Source organism: Hemiscyllium ocellatum, chromosome Y (genome assembly GCF_020745735.1).
Source record: "Hemiscyllium ocellatum isolate sHemOce1 chromosome Y, sHemOce1.pat.X.cur, whole genome shotgun sequence".
Taxonomy (NCBI): domain Eukaryota; kingdom Metazoa; phylum Chordata; class Chondrichthyes; order Orectolobiformes; family Hemiscylliidae; genus Hemiscyllium; species Hemiscyllium ocellatum.
The window spans coordinates 1,557,785-1,573,222 of NC_083454.1; positions in this window are offsets into that span (position 1 = coordinate 1,557,785).

Sequence of the window (15,438 nt, forward strand, 5' to 3'; positions counted from 1 at the left end):
TGAAGCCGCTGGAAGATAGGATCAAGGAAAATCTTAAGGATTTTTCTAGGTATTTCAAAAATAAAATAATGACTAGAGTAAGATTAGGGCCAAACAAAGATAGTAGTGTGAAGCTGTGCATTGAGTCAAACGAGATGGGAATGCGCAAAATAAATATTTTACGTCATTCATCACTCTGGAAAAAGATGATGTTCAAAGTTTGTGTGAAGATTTGTAGCTCGGGTGCTCGTTGTTGTGGTTCTGTTCGCCGAGCTGGAAGTTTTTGTTGCAAACGTTTCGTTCCCTGGCTAGGAGACATCATCAGTGCTGTGGAGCCTCCTGTGAAGCGCTTCTTCGATGTTTCTTCCGGTACTTATAGTGGTATTTATAAATACCGGAAGAAACATCAAAGAAGCGCTTCACAGGAGGCTCCACAGCACTGATGATGTCTCCTAGCCAGGGGACGAAAATTTTGCAACAAAAACTTCCAGCTCGTCGAACAGAACCACAACAAAGATGATGTTGTTGAGCAGTATACTGAGATACGGGCCAGTAGACTAGATGGGACTGAGGTTCAAATGGAAGAGGTGTGTGCAATTCTAGAAATCGTCAAAATAAATAAGTCCCATGGGTTGTATGGGTTTATCCTACAATTCTTTGGAAAACCAGGAAGGAGATTGCAGACTGTTTGGCTCTGATCTTTATGTCATTGTCATTGTCTACAGGAATCGTGCTGGAAGACTAGAGGATTGCAAATGTTGTTCTCTTATTCCGGAAGGGGAGTGGAGACAACCCTGGGAATGATAGACCAGTGAGCCTTGCTTCATTTGTGGATAAAGCATTGGAAAAGGTTATAAGTTATAGGATGTAACATCATCTAGAAAGGAATAAGTTGATAGGGCTGGTAAACATGGTTTTGTGAAGGGTAGGTCGTGCTTCAGAAACCCGATGGAATATTTGAGAAGGTGGACAAACAGCTGGATGAGCGTACAGTGGTTGATGTGGTGTATGTGGATTTCACTAAAGCATTTTATAAGGTTCCCCACGGTAGCCTATTTCACAATATACGGAGGCATGGGTTTGAGGGTTGTTTAGTGATTTTGATCAGAAGTTGGCTAGTTGACAGAAGACAGAGGGTGATAGTTGATGGGAAATGTTCATCCAGGGGTTCAGTTACCACTGTGGTACTGCAAGGATTTATTTTGGTCCACTGTTCTTTGTCATTTTTAAAAATGAGCTGGATGAGGGTGTAGAAAGAATCTATTTTGTAAATAAATTCATTTCTATTTCTGCCTTCTGATCCATAGATTATTCCTGAATTAACTGGGGTTCTTTCTGGGGAAGGTGGGACCTCTATAAAAAGGATGGTCTACACCTGAACCTGAGGGGCACCAGTATCATTGGGGGGAGGTTTGCTAGTGCTCTTTGGGAGGTGTTAAACTAACTCCGCCGGGGCATGGGAACCTGGACTGTAGCTTTAGGGTACAGGACCTTGAGTGTAGGGAGGTTATGAATAATGCTGCGATCTCGAAGGAGGGTGCCTGTAAACAGAAGGGTGGATTGAAGTGTGTATACTTCAATGCCAGAAGTATAAGGAATAAGGTAGGTGAACTTGCAGCGTGGGTTGGTACCTGGGACTTCGATGTTGTGGCCATTACAGAGACGTGGGTAGAACAGGGACAAGAATGGCTGTTGCAGGTTCCAGGGTTTAAATGTTTTAGTAGGATCACACATGGGAGTAAAAAAGGGGGAGGTGTGGCATTACTTGTCAAAGATAGTATTACAGCAGTGGAATGGACGATGGAAGAGGACTTGCCATCTGAGGTAGTTTGGGCTGAGGTTAGAAATAGGAAAGGTGAGGTCACCCTGTTAGGTGTTTTCTACAGGCCTCCTAATATTCCTAGAGAAATAGAGGATAATATTGCGAGGATGATTCAGGAAAAGAGTGAAGGTAGCAGGGTGGTTGTTATGGGGGACATTAACTTCCCAGATATTGACTGGGAGAGCTATAGCTCGAGTTCATTAGATGGGTCGGTGTTTGTCCAATGTGTGCAGGAGGGTTTCCTGACACAATATGTAGACAGGCCAACAAGAGGTGAGGCTATACTGGATTTGGTTCTAGGTAATGAACCAGGCCAGGTGTTAGACTTGGAGGTAGGTGAGCACTTCGGGGACAGTGACCACAACTCGGTGACTTTTACTTTAGTGATGGAGAGGGATAAGTGTGCGCCGCAGGGCAAGAGCTATAGCTGGGGGCAGGGAAATTATGATGCAGTGAGGCATGACTTAGGATGTGTGGATTGGAAAAACAGGCTTCAAGAGAAGAACACTAATGCGATGTGGGGATTGTTCAAGGAGCAGCTACTACGTGACCTCGATAAGTATGTACCAGTCAGGCATGGTGTAAAGGGCCTTGTGAGGCAGCCGTGGTTTAGTAAGGAATTGAAATCCCTTGTGAAAGGGAAGAAGGCGGCATATGTAAAGATGAGGTGTGAAAGTTCAGTTGGGGCGATAGAGAGTTATAAGGTAGCCAGGAAGAATCTAAAGAGGGAGCTAAGAGAAGCGAGAAGGGGACATGAAAAGTCTTTAGCTGGTAGGATTAGGGAAAACCCACAGGCTTTCTATAGGTATGTCAGGAATAAAAGGATGACTAGGGTAGGTATCGGTCCAGTCAAGGATAGTAGTGGGAAGTTGTGTGTGGAGGCGGAGGAGATTGGAGAGACACTAAATCAATACTTTTCATCAGTATTCACTCAGGAACAGGACACTGTTGCTGACGTGAATATGGAGTCACAAATGATTAGAATGGATGGCCTGGAAATATGCAGGGAAGAGGTTCTGGGAATATTGGAGAGGATGAAAATAGATAAGTCTCCTGGGCCTGATGGCATTTACCCTAGGATCCTATGGGAAGCTAGGGAGGAGATAGCAGAGCTATTGGCCTGTATTTTTATGTCGTCATTGTCAACCGGAATAGTACCAGAGGACTGGAGGATAGCGAATGTGGTCCCCTTGTTCAAGAAAGGGAGTAGGGATAGCCCTAGTAACTATAGGCCAGTGAGTCTGACTTCAGTGGTGGGCAAAGTCTTAGAGAGAATGGTAAGGGATAAGATTTATGAACATCTGGTTAGGAATAACGTGATCAAGGATAGCCAGCATGGTTTTGTGAAGGGCAGGTCGTGCCTCACAAACCTTATTGTGTTCTTTGAGAAGGTGACTAAGGAAGTGGACGAGGGTAAAGCAGTAGATGTTGTGTATATGGATTTTAGTAAGGCATTCGATAAGGTTCCCCATGGTAGGCTAATGCTAAAACTACGGAGGTATGGCATTGAGGATACATTAGAGGTTTGGATTAGGAATTGGCTGGCTGGAAGGAGACAGAGGGTAGTAGTTGATGGACTAAGTTCATCTTGGAGTGCAGTTACTAGCGGTGTACCACAAGGATCTGTTTTGGGACCATTGCTTTTTGTTATCTTTATAAATGATCTAGAGGAAGGGCTTGAAAGCTGGGTGAGCAAGTTTGCGGATGACACAAAAGTCGGTGGAGTTGTGGATAGTAAGGAAGGAAGTGGTAGGTTACAGCGGGATATAGATAAGTTGCAGAGCTGGGCAGAAAGGTGGCAAATGGAATTCAATGTAGCTAAGTGTGAAGTCGTTCACTTTGGTAGGGGTAACAAGATGATGGATTACTGGGCTAATGGTAGGCTACTTGGTAGTGTGGATGAGCAGAGGGATCTTGGTGTCCATGTACACAGATCTCTGAAAGTTGCCACCCAGGTAAATAGTGCTGTGAGGAAGGCATATGGTGTACTGGGCTTTATTGGTAGAGGAATTGAGTTCCGGAGTCCTGAGGTCATGTTGCAACTGTACAAGACTCTGGTGCGGCCTCATCTGGAGTATTGTGTGCAGTTTTGGTCGCCATACTATAGGAAGGATGTGGAGGCATTGGAACGAGTGCAGAGGAGGTTTACCAGGATGTTGCCTGGAATGGTAGGAAAATCTTATGAGGAAAGGCTGAGGCACTTGGGGCTGTTCTCATTGGAGAAGAGAAGGTTTAGGGGAGATTTGATACAGGTGTATAAGATGATTAGGGGTTTAGATAGGGTCGACACTGAGAACCTTTTACCGCTATTGGAGTCAGGTGTTACTAGGGGACACAGCTTTAAATTAAGGGGTGGTAGGTATAGGACAGATGTTGGGGTAGATTCTTTACACAGCGGGTTGTGAGTTCATGGAATGCCCTGCCAGTAGCAGTGGTGAACTCTCCTTCTTTATGGTCATTTAAGCGGGCATTGGATAGGCATTTGGAAGTTATTGGGCTAGTGTAGGTTAGGTAGGATTCGGTCGGCGCAACATCGAGGGCCGAAGGGCCTGTACTGCGCTGTATCTTTCTATGTTCTATGTTCTATGTAACCAATACTTGAATCCACATGGGGAAACCCCTTGGAAGTTTGAGAAGAATCAGGCATGAATTACAGACTTCTGGACTGCAGGTACAAGGAGTGGTTAGAAGGCAAATGTAATTTTCACCTTCATTGCTCAAGGGGTTGAGTTGAAAAGCAGAAAGGTAATGTTGCAGCTGTACAAGGTTTTGTGAGATCACATTTGCAGTACTGTGTGCAGATTTCATTTCCGTACTTGAGAAAGGATGGCACTGGAGGGTGTGCAGATGAGGTACATTCCGGCTTTGGGTTGGGTGGTGATCTATGAGGAGAGACTGAGTAGTTTGGGATTATATTGATTGGAATTCAGAGCAATGAGAATTTGAGAAACATATAAAACAATGAAGAGAATGGATCATATAGACAGACAGAGGATGTTTCCACTGACAGGTGAAGCTAGGATAAGAGGGGGGCACAGTTGCAAGATTAGAGGAAACTGATTTAGGACTGAATTGGGAAAGAATATCTTCACCCAGAGCGTTATTAATCTGTGGAATTCCTTGCCTGGGAAGTAATTGACACTATTCAGGAAACTGTTTTAAAATAAGGGTTTTTTTTCTGACAATGGAAGAAAATAACGGATGCAGTGAGAGGTTGGGTAAGTGGAGCTGAGTCCACAAAAAGATCATCCATAATCTTATTGAAAGACGGAGCAGGGTCGAAGGGCTGGACGACCTACTCCTGCTCCTAGTTCTTATGTTATTATCAACAGCTCAAGAACGTGTTGCTAACAACGAGCTGGGAAATAGACTGAAAGGAAGTTCAGTTGATAAAATTGGCAGATATTTAAATTAACATTTCACAACCATCAAGCATGATTGGGAGACGATGGCCTTGTGGTATTATCGCTAGATTTTTGAATTAATAGGCCCCGATAACGTTCTAGGACCCGAGTTCCAATCCTGCCACGGCAGATAGTGAAAATTTATTACCATGAAAACAATCTCGAGTTAAAAATCTCATGATGACCAAGAATCCATTGTCAATTGTTGGGCAAACCTCTCTGATTCAGTAAAGTCCTTTACGGAAGGAATCTGCCATCCTTACCTGGTCTGGCCTACATGTGAATCTAGTCTCACAGCAATATGGTTGTCTCAGAACTGCTTTCGGTGCAATTAGGGATAGGCAATTAATGCTGACCTAGCCAATGATTCCGTGAACAAATTTTAAAATATCAAAAAGGAATTAATGAGATTGTAAACTTTGTATGATAATCAAATATAGTCATGGTGAGTACCTAATGACAACACAGGCGTACAAATGATGAAAACTGCTGCTAGACCAGAAGTTTGGGAATTTTTTTTAGAGGCCACTAGTTGAAAACTGTAAAGCGAATAAAGTTGGAGACAATTGATTTAGGAAGGTCAATTGTTGCAAAGTATAAACAAAAATGACATGAGGCTCCATGTGGAAATAAAAATAAGAAAAAGAAAACAATAGCTAAAATCTTTTTTTTGAACAATTGGAAGATGACATCATGAAATTCCACACAGGAAAAACGGAAACTCTCAAATACCTCAAACAACCATTTTATATTGGTTGTGAACCTGTTTCGACAGAGAATATTCAAAGGATCGCAGGCCTTTTTTTCAGGAGAACTCGTTTGATAAAGGGGATGATTATGGATAAACTATCCACAAAAAACTAATAGTCAGATTTCGAAAGAATGTGCTCCAGGCATATTCCTGGCATTTTTTGAAATATCACTACAGTCCAAGGGGATTTCAGGGGATTCAAAGATCTTACTATGATGCCTGTCTTCAAGGAAGGAGGAAGGCATAAAGCATGGAAATAAAGGCCAGGTAGCCTTATGTCTATTATTAAGAAACTGCTTGAGTCCATTATTCAGGAAAATAAATTGTGATTTACAATAATTTAATGGAATTGAACAGACTCAATCGAGTTATCTGAAAAGGAGAAGCAGTGATAATAAAAGTGAACCCTTAGATTGTGTAATTAGATTTGGTAAGCATTTTGTGAACTACCATATACAGCGTGTATTGCACAAGGTAGGAACTTGTGGATTATTGTTCAGAGATTGAACATTTGTGCAGACATAAAGAAGTGAGTCTTGATGAATATGTCTGTGTGAGTTCAGAGAGCCATAATAAGTGGAGTGCCACAAATGTCAGCCCCTGGACTCCCAGTTGCGTACTCTCTGTATTAAAGGTTTCTTTGCGGTGTGTGTGTGGGGGGGGGGGGGGCGGTTGGGGAGGATGTAGAATGCAATCAATGCATATTCGATGATGGTAAAGATAGGTTGGAGTGCATGGTGTGTTAAGGATGTAAGTAATCTGCACTATGTAATTGGAAGACAGAGTTCATTGTAATAAAGTATGAGGTCCAGCTTCAGAATGAATAATAAAAAAAAGCAAATGATTATTTATATGGAGAGCGACTGTGAAAACAAAAGACCAGCGTAGAGCGATTTGGGTGTTGTGTGCGTGCAAGGTCCGAGAAACCATAAGGATTGATCAATTTCTAGAAAAGGATCATGTGTATGCCAGGGCATTGTGGAAGGAAAGATATGTAGGTTGGAGAGTTGGGCTGAGAAATTGCAGATGGAGTTCAATTCTGTCAAATGCGAGGTCATGCATTTTGGAAGATACAATTCAAGAGCGAATTATACAGTAAGTGAAAATGTCAAAGGAAAATTAATCTACAGAGAGATTTCTGGGTGTTCAAGTCGTTTGATCCCTGAAGGTGGCAATGCAGGTGAATAGATTTGTCAAGAAGACGTATGAAATGTTTTCCTTCATCAAACGAGATATTGAGTACAGTATTTGGCAGGTCATATTACAGTTCAATAAGACTATGGTTCAGCATTATATTTGGTACATTTCAGGTCGTCCACATTACCAACACGATTTTGATGATTTGGAAAGAGTGCAGAAGAGGTTCACTAGGATATTACCTGATATGGAGGGTGCAAGCTATGAAGAGAAGTTGAGTAGATTAGGATTATTATCATTCAAAAGACAGAGGTCGCGGAGGGGGAATCTGAATGAGGTCTAAAAAATCATGAGAGATATAGGTAGGGTGGATAGAAAGAAGATTTTTTTTTCCCAGAGTGGTTAACTGAATTTCTAGGAGCCATGAGATTGGATCTGTTGATGGGACGTATATGTGGTAAATTCATTATGCAGAGGGTAGGGGTTCCTGGAACGCGTTGCCAGGAGTGGTATTATGGTGGACACAATAGTGTCATTTAAGACCTCTCTAGACAAATATATGAACGGGCAGGGAGTAAAGAGATACAGATCCTTAGAAAATATGCTTTGATAGAAGTACTGGGTCGGCGCAGGCTTGCAGGGGTGAATGGCTGTTCCTGTGCTGTAATATTCTTCGTTACTTTTTAATTGATCTTTGTTCTTAGAAACTATGGAAAGCCAGCAGATGTAGTTGAATCATTTATACACACAAGTAAATTACTGGAGGACTGGAGGGTGGGTAAGACTGCATCTTTTGAAAGGCTGGAAGGAAAAGCGTGGAAACGATAGTCTGTGTGTCTGACATTGGTGACGAGTAAGTTGTTGGAAGACATTCTGAAAGATAAGATTTACATGACTGGAAAGGGAATGGCTGATTTGTATTGGTCAGAAAGGTATTTTATGAGATGAATCATGTCTTACAAACATGATTTTAGTTTGTTTTAAATGAATTAAACAGAAAGATTGATTGTAGCAGAATGGTAGATGTTGTTTAAATGATCATTAGCAAAGCCTTTGATTAGGTTCTGCATGGTAGACTAATTAATAAAGTTAGAGCACATGGGATTGCGGGTAAGCTTGATAACGTGATTTAAATTCGGTTTTACAGAAGGAGACAGAATAGAGGATTTTGCTTTGGCCTGGAAGCCTGCGACAAGCAGTGTTCCACAGGGATCAGTACTGGATGGACTTTCTTTTGCCATGGATGTAAAAGGTTAGGATGATAATATCGAACGCATGGTTGGTACGTTTACAGATGACACCAAAATTGCTGTTATATTGGGCAATGAGACAGGTGTCTGCGATTGCAAAGAGATATTGTTCAATTAGGTCAATGGATGGAGGAGTGACAGATGGAGGTTAGATAATGTAAATATGAGGTACTGCATTTTGATAAAATAAACAAGTGCATGAAGTAAATCACGCACTTAGACGGCCCCAGGTAGTACTTTAGGCCAGAGAGATCGAGGGAGTTTGGTACGTAAGTCTTTGAACTTTATATATAACGTGGAAAAAGGATTTTAGAAGGCATTCAGTACGTTTGCCTTGGTCGCCCAGACGTTTCACTATAGGTGTCGGTATTTCATACTGAGGTTGTACAGGGCATTGATAGGGCCTCTTTTGGAGTACTGAGTCCAATTCTGATCACTCAGTCAGAGGAAGGACATTATTAAGCTGATTAGGGTTAAAATATATTTCCCAGAACGTTGCTAAGAATGGAGGGATTGGGGTATAAGGAGAGATCGGATCGGATCATATGTTTGATTCCCTGGAGCGCAGAAGATCCAAGGGTAACATTATAAAATCATGAGGAATATTGATAAGGTGAATGGCATGTTTCTGTTCCCTCGGACGGACGATTTCTAAACCAGCAAGATTACTTTAAAGTGAGAAGAGAAAGATTTCAAAAGTACTTGAGTGGCAATTTGTTCTTACATAGAGATATTAGTGTGTGAAATGCACTTTCAAAGGAAGTGGTGGGTGCAGATACAGTTACATCATTTCAAAGATGCTTGGGTAGGTCCAAGAATAGGAAATGTTTGGAGGGATATGGGCCAAACTTAGGTTGGTAGTATTAGGTGAACAAAAGGTGTGCTTCCATGTTGTTCGACTCTGTGACCATGATTCTTTTGCTTTTAATAAAAAAAAGTTAATGACTTTCCAATATCTGTGTCAAAATGAATACTTATTCTTAAAATGGATTTCCTAGTTTTAGTCTCCCATACAAGAGGGAATGTCCATCAAGTATTCATCTGATACAGGGTTTTCAAGATCTTGTTTAGTACAGGAGAAAAGTCACTTATACAGAGACCTAAAATGCATATCCTTCATAATACAAGGGCTTCAACTCACGAACAATAAAGTGAAGTACCTTTTGAAGTTTCTAAATCAAATGATTTTTTTTCCCCGGAAACAAAAATAGCTTCTGATAACGGATATAGACTGATCCCTGGAGCACTCACTGGCTTCAGTTTCACAAGAAGAAGATCAAAATAAAACTCTACTCACAACGTTCTGCTGTAAATCAGGAACAAAAAAGCAGTATCTCTTGGAAAATATCAGCGGAACTGGCAACTTGTGTAAAGAGAAATCAGACTATCTTGATAAGTTATTTTATCCTGGGCTCTTAAAGTTATTTTCAGGCACAGGTAACGAGCAATCTTCCAGAGCAACTAGAGCAAATAGTTTGTGAGGCTTTAGTTATTTCTCTTAAACTTGAATAATAGAAGCAGCCTCAATGAGTACAGTCAAGCTCTATTAGAACCAGGGTGTATAGTCGGTAGTTTGCAGCAGTTGTAGCCGGGATCTCAACAGGGTTGGAAACTACTACATGTCGCTGGCTGCTACTCTCTCTGAATTTTCCCTTCTGGGTTGCAGGAGTTGCGTTGCCCTGCAATTTGTTTTTCCCAATTTTGTGCCCAGGGTGTATTTATGTGCTGTTCCCACATTGGAACAGTTACTGTTTACTGGTAAAACAATTCTTTAAGTTTGGCTCAGTTTTCCAATCGAGTAAAGTTATTCCACGTTCATCTTTCTTTGATTATACTTCTACTATTGTATTCGAATAATTTGTGTTTTGCGTAATGTCAATTCGTTTGATCAATTGAATTGGATCTGGAACACGGCACCTTACATTTACCTTTAAAATAAGAAAATGTTAGGGTCCAGATTAACTTCTTAATCACTTTTCAGAGTTGTGATCTCATCTGTAACACTGTGTAATGGGGTCGCTCTTATTTTGGGAACAGTGGATTAATTGAAATGGGGGATAATACCTTGTTCCCTCGTTTGTTTAAAAGGATGTAATATCATCTACTGCTGGTTCACCAACTCCACTGTGCAACCAACAGATTTCATAGAATCCGATCAGTGTAGAATTCAGTCTATCTAGTTCACACTGACCTGCCATAGAATGTCACACAATCATTTCCATCCCAGTAACCCTGTGTTTCACATGGCTAATCCATGTAAGCTCCAAATCCATGGGCATTATGGGCAATTTAGCATGGTCAGTCTACCAAACCTGCACATCTTTAGACTACAGGAGGAAAGTGAAGAGCTCATCGTTTGTTTGAGAATGTATCAATTACTGCGAATCACTCACATTGTGCGGCTATGCGATGCTTCACAGAATAGCCTTGGCAACAGAAAGGAGTTTGTCTGATCCCTTGCAATGTTGACTCTGAGATATTAGAGAAGGAGGTGGACATGTCTAGCATTGATCTGCTGGCACCATTGGGTCATTGAGAATGCTTTCGCACTTATCAATTGTCAGAGTGTAGAGCAAATAAAATGCAAGTAGCAAAACGTGCAATGAAATTATCTCGTCTCATTCCATCAATGGTTCACTGAAGACAACTGCTGTGGAAACACTCCTTAATATGTTCACTGTTTGTCATTAATGCCTCCCAAAGACAAATTAATTCTACATGACAGAGGGAGCCCAGACGTTTCTCTATATAAGCCCCAGTACAGCTGTAATCCTCTCCACACCCCTCTAGAGAGAGACTGCATGTGTGTGTGTGTGTGTGTGTGTGTGAGTGTGTGTCTGTGTGTATTTCTATTGATGTTGCTGTTAGCTTATATGATGCTGTGACCTGCTGCCCACCCTCTCTGACTGAATTCCAGACGGTTTTCACCCTCCATCACTGTCTATGCAGTGGAGTGGAGAGGGCAGCAGACAGTCGAATTCCATCACATTAAGCAACGCAGGGACCATCAGACCAGTCTCACACAGAGATACACACAAATGCTAATATGCACAGTTACACACTCTAATACATACACGCGGATGCAGACATACGAATAAATGGGCATGCGCTCACCCACACACTCACACACACAGACACACACACAGATATACTGACACGAGACAAACATGGGAGTCGATCGGTATTTCTCTTTCTCTGTGATAAATTCTCACTATTTCACCCACTCAGTAAGGTGTGCCATACTGTTTCTATTTCTCTGTTTGCAGCATGACTTTTGTTTTTCTCTGGGTCTTTGGGGTGTGTGTTGTTATTTTTGACGCTCGTTTGATATCAGTGTATACCTTGATCACACCAGTGAGTCTGTCAGTATTTCAATTGTTCTGCAGGAGAAAGGAAGGACGGCAGATGTTGGGGATCAAAGCTGAGAGAGTGGTGCCTGAAAAGCATAGCAGGTCAGGCAGCATCCGAAGACCAGGAGAATTGTCAGTACAGGTATAAGACCTTCATCAGCCCTGTCTGTAATCCGAATTCTATCCTGGCGTGCTTTGCTTTTCCAGCTCCACACTGTCGGCTTTGATGTCCAACATCTGCAATCATTACTTTCTGACCTGCTCTACTTTTCCAGTGCCACATTCTCTTTCAGTTATTTTGACTGGAGTCTGACATTATGACAACTTCGATGCTTGTTGATGTCGCCAAACCTGGAAGAATTGCGAAGTATGTGGAGGGCAGTGTACTACAACAACAACAGGATAACGCCAACTTGTTGTAGATTTCAGGTATATTTCATCCGCCAATCAAAGCAGGACATTATGAGTTGATGTACTATGGAAGGAAAACAGGCTGTACAGTTATAAACGGGGTGCAGGAGCAGAGGGACCTGGGTGTATTTGAGCACAGATTATTGAAGATGTCAGGACAAGTGAGGAGAGCTAAGTTTCAGTATCTGAGATGTTTACAGGAGGAGTGTAGGAGGAGTCTCCGTGCTCCCTGACTGGGAGGTGGTGGTGACGATGTGTTATGAGCCCACCCTCCTGCCCACCAAGACCGTGGGTATTCTATTTGTACCAGCTCCATAAAAAAGCGAGATGGCATCACGTCCAAGGTTTCTAAGTTGTGATGGGGGAAATGGAACGGAGCTGCCAGCGGTTTAACGTGAGAATTACCCTTCACTGAACATTGATCCTTACTCGGTCGGTGGGACGTGGATATTTCAGAATCTCCACATGAGGCACCCCGTCCTCTCAGGCTCATACCAGGGGTCTCCCCACATGGCGGGGGGAAGGGTCTAAGGGAACAGCCACTACCCGGCTTGGCCCTTCCTGTCCTATTCCAGCCTTTTTCTCCTGGATTGGGAGAAAGGGAGGGAGTGAGTGAGTGTGGAGCCTGCTGATCGTACTGCTCTAGGTGGGGGGCGGGGGGGACGTAATGAAGAGGTTTTCGGTCCGGGTCTGTCCACAGTGTTGTACACATGCAGCGTTCTTAATGTAGGGGGACCCTGGATTTGAGAGAAGCAGAGAGACAGAGAGAGGGAAGGTGTTGCACGCAATAGTGAGGGTGATGGTACATGAGCCTTGCTCGGGGTCGGTGCTATAACAGAAATACAGTGAGTGTGAGGGAGCAGAGACAATCCAATGACCCTTATCCTAACAGAGCAGGGAAAGTTATTGATGCCTGTCCTGTATTGCTGGATATTTCTTCAGACCGCAGATATTACACTGAGCTGGGTGGTGAGCTCAGACCATGCTCGGTAGGTCTGATGGTGTGGCCCACTCTTAGAAGAGAATGGTCCTTCTCTGTGCTAGCCCACCCGCCAGGACCTCCATACCCCTGTCTACAAACCGTGGTGTAATTGTCTCTTATCTGCCATGCTTGGGGTAAACTGTGCAGGGCAGCTCTGAACTGAGAAAGGTCAGCCGTGTGCCCCTTGGCCTATTAAAGATGCCACCAATGCCAGGGATCCCGGAATATCCGTGGGCATCCAGACGATGGTGAGTACCTCCAGCCATGATGGTTGTTAGAATCAGGCTGGTATTGAATGAGTGGGACACCATGGGGTGGGATGGGTAGTTAATGAAGTGAGTTAGATAAATTAGCACCAGGAAACTAGCTCAGCCTCGTGTAGACGATCCCTCTGTCATGCTCAATGGAAATGCCACTGAGATAAATTATTGTTAGATTCAGCCCAGTGGGTCGAAGTCTGTTCTCACTCAACTCCCATTTACAAAGCTGCAGAACAAATGTTAATCCAAAACTCTCCTGAAATCACAGAAATATCCTGTTCCCCCGTCATTCCACGAAGCACTGGCTCATGTTACAGGATACTGTCGAAATGTCGGCATTTCAGCATTCTTGAAACTGTGATCACATCCTTCCATTACATTAGGAGAAAGTGAGGACTGCATGGTGAGAACGTGGGAGGCTCACTGTGTTGAATTACCTATTCCTTTCCCAATGTTTGTATGCACTCTGTGGGAAAGCTCTGTCAGTGTTATCACAAGCTCTCAGATGTTAGGAAGGGGATCACTGTAGGGATGACAGGCCTGTGTTTACCTTTTCCGATGCAGAAGTTAGTGCCCAGTGTTCTGACCTGTTTTATCCTTTAGAACCTCGACGCAGTTTGATACAATCGAATGCCTTGCTTGGCTGTTTCAGAGACCATTGAAACATGTGTCTGGAGTCGCTCTTAGGTTAGACCAGGAAAACACGGGAGATTCACTTCTTGAAAGTACATTGGGGGAACAAATTGCTGTTCAAGGTCATTATTACTGACACCAGATTTTAGATATCGATATTTTATTAACTGTTATTAACGTCCACCAGCTGCCAGAGCGTTAGCCTGGTCTGGATTAGTAATCCAGTGACATTTCAATTGCCACATAGGGAGCTATCGCAAACCACGCTGAGCAGTTTATTTCTGTGCTGCTTGACAACTTTGTCAAAAAGAACACCCAACCATTTGACTGTCATGATGGAATGGAGGGGGTGATATTGGTCATACTGTAATTATTCTCTTCTTAAGGGAGTTGTCAAAGTTGTGGAATTTTCAACATTGCCAGATAGATGTCAGATTTGGAACAGGAATGAAACAGCTTCCCCAGGGACACGGCTTGTTGTACATTGCCTTTGTCATGTCTACTGTGTTCAGATGTTTCTTCATGTCACAAAGAGTAGCATACCACTGGTCACAAGCCTTCAGTTTGAAAAGCAACCCTCCACTGTCATCTGTAATTCTGTGGGCATACTGACGAGGTGAGTTAAATCATTGACTCAACCCTTCTGGCTGAGTATGTCGCAAATAACTCCATGCTTGCCTTTTTCATTATTAAGGAGGGGGACATGTGTTGGGCACTGTCCTGCAGTGAGTTATTTAATCCATTTATGATTGGATGTGGCAGGACTGTAGAGCTTTGAACTGATCTTTTAGTCTTGCAATTATTCAGCCCTCCCTATGAGATGGTAGTCATGCTGTTTGGAATGTAAACAGTCAAGTGTGGTAGCTTTATTGTTTGCCATCAGTTTTAGGTACACATAGTTCTGCACTGGCATGTTCACTCGTTGCTGAAGCATAGATTCGTTTATTGGTAATGGTAGACTGAGGGATAGGCCCAGGCAAAAAGTTATAGATTATGGTTGAATATAATTTTGCTTCTGTTGCTGTTGTGGTCTACAGCATCACATGGAACACGCAGTTTGAGGTGCAATATCTCTAATACAGTCCTGCTCCCTGTCCCCCAGTTCACACCAAGTCCCAGTCACCCATCAGCCATGTACTCAGTGACCTACGCTGGTTTCAGATGTGGCACACTTTCAATTTTATATTCTCAATCTACTGAGGGTCTCTCCATGATGTCACACTTACAATTTGTCTCATTGCCCAACACCCTTTAACATAATCATCTGAATCCTCAGGAAAGGCGGAGGCACTTGGGGCTGTTGTCCTTGGAGAATAGAAGGTTGAGAGGTGACTTGATAGAGGTGTACAAGATGATTAGGGGTTTAGATAGAGTTGACCATGAGAACCTTTTTCCACGTATGGAGTCAGATATTACGAGGGGGCATCGTTTCAAATTAAGGGGTGGTAAGTCTAGGACT